We start from the raw sequence: 13112 nt of genomic DNA on the forward strand, positions 1-13112 counted from the left end.
TCTCCATCTACAGCATTTTGAAAATGTCTGGTGAAATCAAACAAATCGGTTGACTGCTTGGTTGGTTTGTTTCTTGCAACTTCTAATGTATCTACAGTGTGCATATAAAATAAAATACATTATTAATGAACTACTTCTAGTATGCTATTGGACTAAATATGAAAACAAATGCCTGTATAATACACGAATGTCAACTCGGCCAAAACGAAATAACTCGGCAAATAATGATTTTTCTCGGATTGACCGTGTTATGATACGACCAATACAGGATTTTGGAATGTCTCTGGGTTTTCATTTAGATCGAAAGTCACGATGAACACCAACTTAATGTAAGCTGTTGTCTGGGAGACGCTGTTTATTTACACACTTTAAACATGCCGAAATGGTCAGTTGGTCTACATTGTATGGATAGTTGTCTCATTGGCTATCAGTTTCAATTTCTAAATTTATTTACCTTCTAGTTTCTGAATCCTTCATGCAATGGCAGTATCTTCCCAATTAGTAGTTTTGTGTTGCGTCTAAATATGAATTGTAACATTTTATAGTGACTGAAAAGGGTGATCAAATCATCAGTATCCAGAAACAGAAAAATGAAGGGGACACATCGAAAAAGAAACAGATAATTTGGCATTGCTGCTTATAAAAGGGAGCTCAGATTGGGATAGTTCAAGTTCATGGTACAAAAAACAATCGTATGAAAAACACACAAAAAAACCCTAATAAACACAATATTTTATTAATTAAGTTATCATTTCTTGAGTATTTATTCATTGGCCTTGTTATTGGTAACCTCGGCCAGCTGCATTACAATACATCAAACTTGGAACCAAAAACAAGGCCAATAAAGAAATAATATCGTAATAATATCATATTAAACATCTTAAAACCACATATGATACATGTACATGTAGAAAAACATCCAATGGTGAAAAAATATATTTTAAACGAAATAATTATTAGACAAGCAACGGCAGATCTGGTTGATAGCCATAATATAAGAATCTATCACAAACAAGAGGATATTTCAGAGATATACATCCATAACAAATAATATAATACGTCGTTGATGTACAAAATATAATCATTTCTCACACACAAGGTGATGTAGTTTAGTTCACAAGTAATAGCAAATGTCATGTAATGTACACCAGGAATCAGTCAATGGCAATGGCAAGTATTGTTAATATGCACACGATAATGATGTATGCCATCAATGGAATATGTTGTTAATGATCATAAGACAACATTCAATGATACGCAAAAGGGATTTGTGATGGATGAATATAAAAAAAAAAGAAAAAAAGCCTTTAACAGGCAAAGGAATATTTAATATAACATGATGATCTAACCATACTTATTTGAAATACAGCCGCTCAAAACCTCAATTGTAAAAGAAATGTTACATTTTTCCGTTGAGACAAGATGGCTATACTTTTTAAAGTCATTGCGGTAATGCTTATACTCATATTTCCGGCAAAAATATATCTTGAATCAGGAATAAAGTAAATGAACTTTTTAAAATTTAAATATCTTTCCTCTTAGCTTTTTAATTCCCGAAATGAATGCACTAACCAGATATATTCCCTAATGACATATGCTTGGATATTTTCAGACCGTTTTCAAACATGACATTTTCCGGTTTACGGTTTCAGTACTACTAAATTTGGTTTAACATGCAAATAACTATAACAAATGCAATATTCTTGTCAAGTTGTACGATAATCGATGAAAAATGTACGTTTTAATTATAAGTTGGATTTTGGCTTAAAGTATATAATACAGTGTGGAACAGAAAGTCAGAAAACAAATAGTAAAAAATCAATAATTTAGTTTTTAAAACAAATGTCTGCATTGATGTACCAACCATATTTCTTTTTTGTTGGCATTTTTCTTGAATTTAGAAAATTCAACAGCTTGATAAACAAATGTTTTGTCAACAATTTAATAACGATCAAATTAGTGTTAGGATAACAAGCTGTCAAAGTTCATGGTTCCAGAAAAAAGTTGTTTGCTAAATTTGATAATCTTTTGTAACAATGCTCATTGAAAATGACCTTAATTATGAAATGAATGTATCTGCTTATAATAAATAATTTACGTCCGGAATGACAAAATGATTGTAAGTTAACTAATTGTGACTTTTATGTCCTATCAGTTCTTTTATGTTCTGTGACTTTTATGTCCTATCAGTTCTCTTATGTTCTGTGACTTTTATGTCCTATCAGTTCTTTATCTTTGATGGGTTTTCCATGGCGGTTTTTAGAGAATTGAGGTTTCGCTTTGATTTGGAAAAACGTACATCTACCTACCATTTTGTCAACTTTGAAAATAGTGATTTTTCGAAGTGCATTTCGTAGAGAAATTATAAACTTGAAACTACATTCTTTAAATTCATCATTGTATCTTTATAGTTTGTTTTTCTTTCTCTTGTATTTGAAGACACATCTAGAAACGTTTTAGAGGGATTTTAACAATTGAAATGCCGTTTTGGTTATTTTTGCATACATACACTTATTATCAAAAAGAATTGCCTTTTTTATTGAACCCAGACAAAATTAGTATTTGCTATTGTTCGCACTATTCAAGAAAATATTACTGATATTTGGCTTGATAACTTATTTGGGAAGCCATCTTAAGTGAATGAACCGAAACTACGATTCCATAATAAACAAGATGTCTATGTGACGTAATAGAGTTTAATTTGTCAAGACAGACCCATTTGTTTGATTCGTATGTTTAGTCAAATATTCATGTAAGCTTGTCGAATTGATGACTAAACCAAAATTAATTGATGAATAATCGGTGACGGAAATTACCACTGTTCACTAAAACAGGAGCGTGCAAGGATTGTTTGTAGACTAGTTGCGGTCCCGTATGAATCTAGCTACTAAATAATTCTACATGTCATTTGTGCCCCGGTAAGGTAAGTAGATCCTGCTACACATGTGGCATCTATCGTGTTGCTCATGTAAGTAATATGATCTTTGTTATAAATTTAAACGATTCACATAAAACATCTTGTATGAATATTGAATGAATATCATGTATGGTTTGTTCAAATTTTGGCATAAAAAGGTCATGTTTTTCTCACACTGTTTATGACGTCGGAATACTAAAATTGTTGGATATAATATAATTGTTATTTTAGACTGGGAAACATGGTTCATTTATTAGTTGTTATTGGCTTTGAACTATCTTTCGGTAACTGCTTAATTTGTTTTGTATATTTGTTATTTGTTTTTTGTGCCTCGTACCGATCTGATGAGTTTAACTCTTTTCAACATATATTTACAGCTTGAACCTCTGTTGAGCAGTTGCATCATTGTCACAGGTAAGAGGATGATTGAGTGCTGTCAAAGATGTCTAACCCAACCAAAGTCTGTGCCTGAATTATTTCAGAAGCCTGTTATTCATTGGTTGTCGTGGATAAACTTCTTTCATTTATGCTGTGTGAACAATGTGAATATTAAGCTGTTTCCACATCATGTGGAAATATTACTATTTTGTCTGAATTTCATCACAATCAAAATTATTCTTATTACATTCAAAAAAATGATGTACAACTTTTAAAGCACAACATTTATCGTTGCAATCAACGCTATATAAAACTAGATTTCATTTGTTACGCATAAATGATAGCACTCCAGAATCACCTTCAAAAGAAAATCTTCTCTTTAGATTTTCTAATAAATTAGACACAAAATGTGTACAAGCAGATTTTGCTTGATCTCTATATTTGCAACTATCGCTTATATCATGCCCTCTGTATTGAAACTATTCACAATTAAACACTGGGTAAATCATCTGAAAACTTAAGATGGCTGATGATTTTGACAACAATTACAGACAATAAAGGATAATTCACTGTATATTCATGATATTCTTCAGTTGAAGACTGACTAGCTTAACATAATATACTAAGATCTTCCAAAAAATATAACGTGAAAAATAAAATGAACAAATTGAATATAAAAATTTATGATTTGAAACACGTTTCAATATAATTTGAACCGTTGCTCCTTCGTCTTCAGACAAACTAGATAGATACATGATTTTTTTTTATCAGTTGTTATTGGCTTTAAAGTAGCTGCCAGTAACTGCAAGTACTCTCAGATCTGTACTTAGTGTCCTTTTTCTTGTTAGGGATGAGGGATGGATAAATACCCTGCCACGTCCGGTCTGTGTTTATGTTTCATGTTTTTCTGCTTTGTATAGATCTAATGCGTTAGGCCTTTTTCAACTGATTTGACTAGTTTGTTCTTATGTTGTGCTGTTTCACCACTGTCCCAGGTTAGGGGAGGGTTGAGCGCTCTAAAATATGTTTAACCCCGCCACATTCTGTATGTTCCTGCCCCAAGTCAGGAGCCTGTGGTTATCGTTGGTTTATGTCTGTCATATTTGTTTTTTCGTTAATTGTTTCGTTATAAATTGTTTCATAATTTTTTCATGTCGGAGCCTTTTATAGCCGACTATCCGGTATGGGTTTTACTCATTGTTGAAGGCCGTTCGGTTGCCTATAATTACATCCACTTCATTTGAAATTAGGTTGATAGTTGTCTAATTGGCAATCATGCCTCATCTCCTTTTTTTCATATAGATAACTTAGATGCATAATTCGCCTCTTCAGGATCTAAATCATAATGGGCAATAATTTCAAAAGTGTACACCAAGGCGTTGTGATTGGTTGAAAATGTCCTGAAAAATGGAAACTCAACCAATGACAAGACGTTATACTCATTTTGGTGTACGAACAATGAAATTACCCATAGTCCTTTAGATTCTGAATCCGTGAATTGTGACAAATAGCTGAGGCACTTCCGTCAAAACTCAATCCTCTAGTATGACCGCGAATTGTCACAAATAGCTGAGGTACTTCCGTCAAAACTCAACCGTCTAGTATGACCGCGAATTGTCACAAATAGTTGAGGTACTTCCGTCAAAACTCAATCGTCTAGTATGAAACACTTATTCAAGTCTTGAAGCATGTGTTTTACATTCAGATTTATCACAATATCAAACATTTTATCTAACCTGCCCATGTTTTTAAGAGACTCAGAAAATTATTTATTGATTAAACTCATAATTTCTAATTGAACAGAATCTGCAGCTACACCACTGGCTAATGCCAAACTATGGGGTATACAGTGAGAAGACAATATTCATGGAACTTCTTCTTTTATTCTAGTTACTACACCACTGTGCTTCCCTACCATAACTCAGTCGGTAGCTATTCCAGACATATATGACAAATTTATATCAAAATGATTTTAAGAATCAAAGATTTCTCATGTTTTCCTTGTCTGCAGTGGCTCCATCTTGTAATTTAGGACTATGGTTCAAATTTACCCAGATTTTGATTAAAACAAGCCGAGTGTTAAATGATAAAGTAAAAAAAAGTCCTTGAAACTCGAAAAAACAAAAAAGATTGACGACCTCTAACCGTTTTATCATTCTTTTGCCAAATAAACTCATCATAGATACCAGGGTTAAAATTTTGTACGCCAGACGCAAAGATGTTCAGAAATGATGAAATTTTGTCGCCACAATTTAATTATCTGGCTAAATACGAAAATGGCCATCGCAAACGGAAACCCTGGTTTCTACTTTGAATTACCATAACAAACATTTGTGTTGCTGGTTCATTTGATCGACAGTACTTCTTGTAGGGGATTGTACATCGTTAATGTTTCCAGTAGTTTGAATAATCATGTCATGTATTAAGTTTTAATTGATATTAAACAAAATTAATTTTAAACAAAATGTCGCAAATGGTGGTCACGTGAATTCCGTGCTTGAAGATAGGGTATGATTGTGTAATTTTTGTATCATATGGTCTATTGTTGAGATTTGTTTTCTATTGAAAGATGTCGGTTTTTCTTTGATTTGTTATAGCTGATTGTCTCTTTGATTTCCTCTGCCTTAAAAGAAAAGAAATTTCAATTTTCTTCTATTAACATATGATTTATATGAGCCTTTTGTTAGCTTGCACGTTTATTCGACTGAAACGCCAGGACTTATTTTATAGATATATTTTCCTGTCAAAAACGGATCATGATATTAATATTTCAAGGAATTTAATAATGCTTTCTCATGTGGTCGCTTGATATAATTATAATCTGCTAATGTATTTAAAAAACATAACAATCTTACAAAGAGATATAAAGAGAGACAACAAATCTGTATAATACTCATACAAAGGAATTATTATCAAGGTAGCTGGTGTGTCTTAATGTTCGACGATAGAATTTTGTTAAACGTTTTTTATTAAACTTCTGGCTTAATGTACTTTCAAATTTCAATACAAAAACTGTGGGTCATTGACCTTGTTTTTTTGCTACAATACATTGAAATTAACGAAATCACAATTATATAATATGGGTTACTTGGAAGAACCGTTTTTTACTTGCTTTTCATAAATACTTCCGAAATATGAAAACGGGCCTTATTTTCTAGAAAAAAGAAAAAAAAAACACAAATCCTATAAAATTCAAATATAATTATCTGCCTTTGATTTTAAAAGGTCTTTTTCTTAAACTTTTTAAAACACTTAACGAAACTTATGTTTTTGAGAGTGTATTCTTTAAATTTCAAGTTTTAGATGTTTTGTTGTATATCATGTATATTCAATGATACTTGTTGAAATACTTTTAAACCAAAAAAGGTTTTCTGCAACTTGACCAGAAGGGTAACCCGAATAATTCAGTCCCTCCCCGTGATCGATCTTTCCTACTTGCGAGGGACTGAACTCCTTACACGCTAAAAACTCTTCACGAATACTGAATTTTGATTGTTGTCTGTAGAAGAGGTGACCAATCAGCAATCAGCTCAATTTTATCGAAATAGGTAAACCAAGAGCTAATTCCGAATGATTGATTGAAGATTTTTCATTGTGCATGCAGTCAGGCGTTAATGTAGTAATCATAGATCAGCGGAATATAACGACTGAATTGTTCGGGTAACCAGAAGGGATAATATCGTTAACACAATCAAACGTTTTGCAAATTAGGAAACGACATTTAACTATATTAAGACATGTAAGATGAGATGTGGCAGTTGAAGTTATGCTTTTCTACCCCAGGAATAGATTACCTTAGCTGTATTTAGCAAAAATTTTTGGAATTTTTGGTCTTCAATGCTCTTCCACATCGTATTTTATTTTGTCTTTTTATCTTTTTTGATTGAAGCATCCCTGATGAATCTTTTGTGGGTGCCACATGTGGAGCAGGATCTGCTTACCCTTCCGGAGCACCTGAGATCACCCCCAGTTTTTGGTGGGGTGCGTGTTGCTTAGTCTTTGGTTTTCTATGTTGTGTCATCTGTACTATTATTTGTCTGTTTGTCTTTTTATTTTTGGCCATGGCGTTGTCAGTTTGTTTTCGATCTATGAGTTTGACTGTCCCTCTGGTATCTTTCGTCTCTCTTTTGTAGACGAAACGCGCGTCTGGCGTACAAGATTGAAATCCTGATATCTATGATGAGTTTATTTCCATAGAACTACTAGAGTTTTACAGTTTTACCGTTTTAACAAAAATATGTTGTGTTTGTCTTTATAAAAAATCATTGACAGTCGAGGTTGTAGTTATTTGTCAATGTATCAAATAAAAAAAAACAGTCTCAAATGTACCAGCTCACAGCCAGTAATATAACGAAAAGGTATTATCTTTGACAAAATGTCAACGAATACAAAACGAACCGTCTCTTTTAACAGACCTCTATCATTACAATTTTGTCGTCTGCAGTATTTATGTGAATGAGGAATATTTAGGTAGTGAATTTATACAACTTGTATAAAGTTAGCCTAAATTCAAAGTAAAAAAAAGTTTCAATAGATTTGATTTTGAGACTGTTTCATATCAACAAAGTACGACTTGATTTATCCTGTGCATTAAATTCGGAATTATATATAATTGTTTCAGCAAAACGCACCGAATGTTTAACAATTCAAGTCACTAATATTTGAATATATTCAAGATGATTTACCCAAAGTAAACAAATTATAATCTTTTATAAATAATAAGATGCCCATATATTAACATTGACTGAATACAACATAAACTGAATGAAGAAAGAATAACGTACCAAATTCAGTCACTAAAAAGCAGAAAAAGATCCACAAAACGAAAAACATTTTACACAATATGTCTATTTACTGCATGCTACACTCGCGCACATTAACGAATTGGTTGTCAACATATACTGAACTAAATTCAATATAAAACACGCCTTTTTATTTTATTGAATTTATATTGGTTATTGTAAAAGTTGAAGCTCAGTGGTTGCATAAAAGACGAAATGTCACAATATCTCTGTAAAGAATTTTGATAATCAATTTATTTATCTATAGACACATATTATCGTGAAGATGAACATAGCAACATCTAGAAATTGACAATGAGGGTTGGTTAAAACAAAACTTTACGACAAAAGAGATGATTTCAGGTTCTCAATTGTGAACTTTCATTTTTTTATGTAGCAACATTCCAGCAGCGTCTGTATACGGAGTATATATCTCCCAGTTGATACGTTATTTCACGGCTTGTATTTCTTATCATGATTTCCTTAATAGATGGTTGCAACTCACATGGAAGCTACTAAACCAAGAGTTCTAAGTGGTTAAGTTGAAATTATCCCTTCGTAGATTTTACGGACGCCATCACGAGTTGGTTGACCGTTATGGATTATCTGTTTCAGAGATGACGACGGATATGTTCAAATTGCCGTAACTACATTACCGTCCCCTTTTCCCCGAATGTGCCCTACCGAATTGTTATTATCACCGGTTTTGTACTCACATGAGCAACATGCCACATATGGAACAGGATCTGCTTACCCTTTCGAAGCACCTGAGAGCACCCCTAGTTTTTGGTGGGGTTCGTGTTGCTCAGTCTTTAGTTGTCTATGTTGTGTTTTGTGTACTGTTGTTTGTCTGTTGGTCTTTTTCTTTTTTAGCCATTAGACTATTTTCTGACAATTACATTAAAGAGATAAATGACATGAACATAAATTAGTTAGCTCGATTGCCCGATTGAATTGTTTCACATTTTTCGTGTCGGAGCCTTTCACAGTTAAATATACGTATGCGTTTTGCTCGTTGTTGAAGGCCATACGGTGACCTATGACATGTATAATTGCATTTATGTTTGAATTGGTGTAGATAGTGGTCTCATTGGTAATCATACCACATCTCCTTATCATCTTAAGTAAAAGATTTAAGAAAGTACTGAATAGATTTTTTTATAGTTTTAATTACATTCGATGAATTTACGCCTTTAGATTTGTAGTGAAATTGTGTCCCATTCAGTTTTGTGTCTTGGATATGCATGGCAGATGATGCATGAATATTTGAGGACGCGCACCCTATCGATATACCCCGTTTTAGTCCTTTTGGAGTTCAGTCAATTCTCCCAAAGATGTTTTCTACTTTGATTTGTATGTTCTGAATGGATTGATGAGATTTTGAATATTGATAAAATTCTATTGCTTCAATAAAAAATACTTTTAAAAACATTTGCTCTATTTCTTTGTCTCAATTTTTCAAGTTTAGTATTATAGCAAAAATCACAAATAGAAACCAACAGCAATATCTTACGTGGAAATTGCATCCTATTCCGAATTTAGTGAGGGTGGGCGGGACTGAGGTAGATAATTTCTAACGCTGAAAAAAGCTTATGATTTTTCCAAAATATCGTCTCGAATTGGATTTCAAATGAAAAATTGAAAAGAACTACAACAAATCCTTCCTTTCGAAGAGCTGAACGCCTCTCTATTACACGCCCATGATACGGAATTTAGGTCTTAATGTTATCCACTAGCTCCTTTTACAGCACTTGCCAGATTCATCACTAATAGCTCTTCTAATAACATCTAGAAATCTGGTGATTCAACATCTCTCTGTGCACTTGCCATCGTCGTCAAAAAAGGTCTGAAGATAAAAAAAGATACCGACAAATTGCTCTTACCAGTCGTGTCTGCACAACGCTCGATCATATGGTCTATTATCGCCTTGTTTGGTTCCTGGAATCGTATGCGCTATCAGCCAACATTCAATGCGGATTCCATCAGGAATGCAGTCTCTTAAATTACGAACACGAACACCAACAAAAACCGGGATTGATCTCAGGTGCTCCTGAAGGGTAAGCAGATCCTGCTCCATATGTGGCACTCGTCGTGTTGCTCATGAAAGGACAAACCTGGTGATAAGTCTAACTCGGTAGGTCACATTCGGGAAAAAAGAGTACGGGATTGTGCAACAGTCAACATTTAGTTCCAATAATCTGCATTTAGTCGTCACAATCATCATTCATTTGTCTCCAGTAGCATTTAGTTACAACAGCTAATCTTCTGTTCTACCATTAAACATTTGTTTAAATATTACTTCTTTTTCCTATGATTAGTATTTAATATTGAATGACTGAATTGTTCGGGTAACCAGAAGGGATAATATCGTTGACACAATCAAACGTTTTGCAAATTAGGAAACGACATTTAACTATATTAAGACATGTAAGATGAGATGTGGCAGTTGAAGTTATGCTTTTCTACCCCAGGAATAGATTACCTTAGCTGTATTTAGCAAAAATTTTAGGAATTTTTGGTCTTCAATGCTCTTCCACATCGTATTTTATTTTGTCTTTTTATCTTTTTTGATTGAAGCATTCCTGATGAATCTTTTGTGGGTGCCACATGTGGAGCAGGATCTGCTTACCCTTCCGGAGCACCTGAGATCACCCCCAGTTTTTGGTGGGGTGCGTGTTGCTTAGTCTTTGGTTTTCTATGTTGTGTCATCTGTACTATTATTTGTCTGTTTGTCTTTTTATTTTTGGCCATGGCGTTGTCAGTTTGTTTTCGATCTATGAGTTTGACTGTCCCTCTGGTATCTTTCGTCTCTCTTTTGTAGACGAAACGCGCGTCTGGCGTACAAGATTGAAATCCTGATATCTATGATGAGTTTATTTCCATAGAACTACTAGAGTTTTACAGTTTTACCGTTTTAACAAAAATATGTTGTGTTTGTCTTTATAAAAAATCATTGACAGTCGAGGTTGTAGTTATTTGTCAATGTATCAAATAAAAAAAAACAGTCTCAAATGTACCAGCTCACAGCCAGTAATATAACGAAAAGGTATTATCTTTGACAAAATGTCAACGAATACAAAACGAACCGTCTCTTTTAACAGACCTCTATCATTACAATTTTGTCGTCTGCAGTATTTATGTGAATGAGGAATATTTAGGTAGTGAATTTATACAACTTGTATAAAGTTAGCCTAAATTCAAAGTAAAAAAAAGTTTCAATAGATTTGATTTTGAGACTGTTTCATATCAACAAAGTACGACTTGATTTATCCTGTGCATTAAATTCGGAATTATATATAATTGTTTCAGCAAAACGCACCGAATGTTTAACAATTCAAGTCACTAATATTTGAATATATTCAAGATGATTTACCCAAAGTAAACAAATTATAATCTTTTATAAATAATAAGATGCCCATATATTAACATTGACTGAATACAACATAAACTGAATGAAGAAAGAATAACGTACCAAATTCAGTCACTAAAAAGCAGAAAAAGATCCACAAAACGAAAAACATTTTACACAATATGTCTATTTACTGCATGCTACACTCGCGCACATTAACGAATTGGTTGTCAACATATACTGAACTAAATTCAATATAAAACACGCCTTTTTATTTTATTGAATTTATATTGGTTATTGTAAAAGTTGAAGCTCAGTGGTTGCATAAAAGACGAAATGTCACAATATCTCTGTAAATAATTTTGATAATCAATTTATTTATCTATAGACACATATTATCGTGAAGATGAACATAGCAACATCTAGAAATTGACAATGAGGGTCGGTTAAAACAAAACTTTACGACAAAAGAGATGATTTCAGGTTCTCAATTGTGAACTTTCATTTTTTTATGTAGCAACATTCCAGCAACGTCTGTATACGGAGTATATATCTCCCAGTTGATACGTTATTTCACGGCTTGTATTTCTTATCATGATTTCCTTAATAGATGGTTGCAACTCACATGGAAGCTACTAAACCAAGAGTTCTAAGTGGTTAAGTTGAAATTATCCCTTCGTAGATTTTACGGACGCCATCACGAGTTGGTTGACCGTTATGGATTATCTGTTTCAGAGATGACGACGGATATGTTCAAATTGCCGTAACTACATTACCGTCCCCTTTTCCCCGAATGTGCCCTACCGAATTGTTATTATCACCGGTTTTGTATTCACATGAGCAACATGCCACATATGGAACAGGATCTGCTTACCCTTTCGAAGCACCTGAGAGCACCCCTAGTTTTTGGTGGGGTTCGTGTTGCTCAGTCTTTAGTTGTCTATGTTGTGTTTTGTGTACTGTTGTTTGTCTGTTGGTCTTTTTCTTTTTTAGCCATTAGACTATTTTCTGACAATTACATTAAAGAGATAAATGACATGAACATAAATTAGTTAGCTCGATTGCCCGATTGAATTGTTTCACATTTTTCGTGTCGGAGCCTTTCACAGTTAAATATACGTATGCGTTTTGCTCGTTGTTGAAGGCCATACGGTGACCTATGACATGTATAATTGCATTTATGTTTGAATTGGTGTAGATAGTGGTCTCATTGGTAATCATACCACATCTCCTTATCATCTTAAGTAAAAGATTTAAGAAAGTACTGAACAGATTTTTTTATAGTTTTAATTACATTCGATGAATTTACGCCTTTAGATTTGTAGTGAAATTGTGTCCCATTCAGTTTTGTGTCTTGGATATGCATGGCAGATGATGCATGAATATTTGAGGACGCGCACCCTATCGATATACCCCGTTTTAGTCCTTTTGGAGTTCAGTCAATTCTCCCAAAGATGTTTTCTACTTTGATTTGTATGTTCTGAATGGATTGATGAGATTTTGAATATTGATAAAATTCTATTGCTTCAATAAAAAATACTTTTAAAAACATTTTGCTCTATTTCTTTGTCTCAATTTTTCAAGTTTAGTATTATAGCAAAAATCACAAATAGAAACCAACAGCAATATCTTACGTGGAAATTGCATCCTATTCCGAATTTAGTGAGGGTGGGCGGGACTGAGGTAG

This window comes from Mytilus californianus, unplaced genomic scaffold (genome assembly GCF_021869535.1).
Source record: "Mytilus californianus isolate M0D057914Y unplaced genomic scaffold, xbMytCali1.0.p SCAF_7, whole genome shotgun sequence".
Lineage (NCBI taxonomy): Eukaryota > Metazoa > Mollusca > Bivalvia > Mytilida > Mytilidae > Mytilus > Mytilus californianus.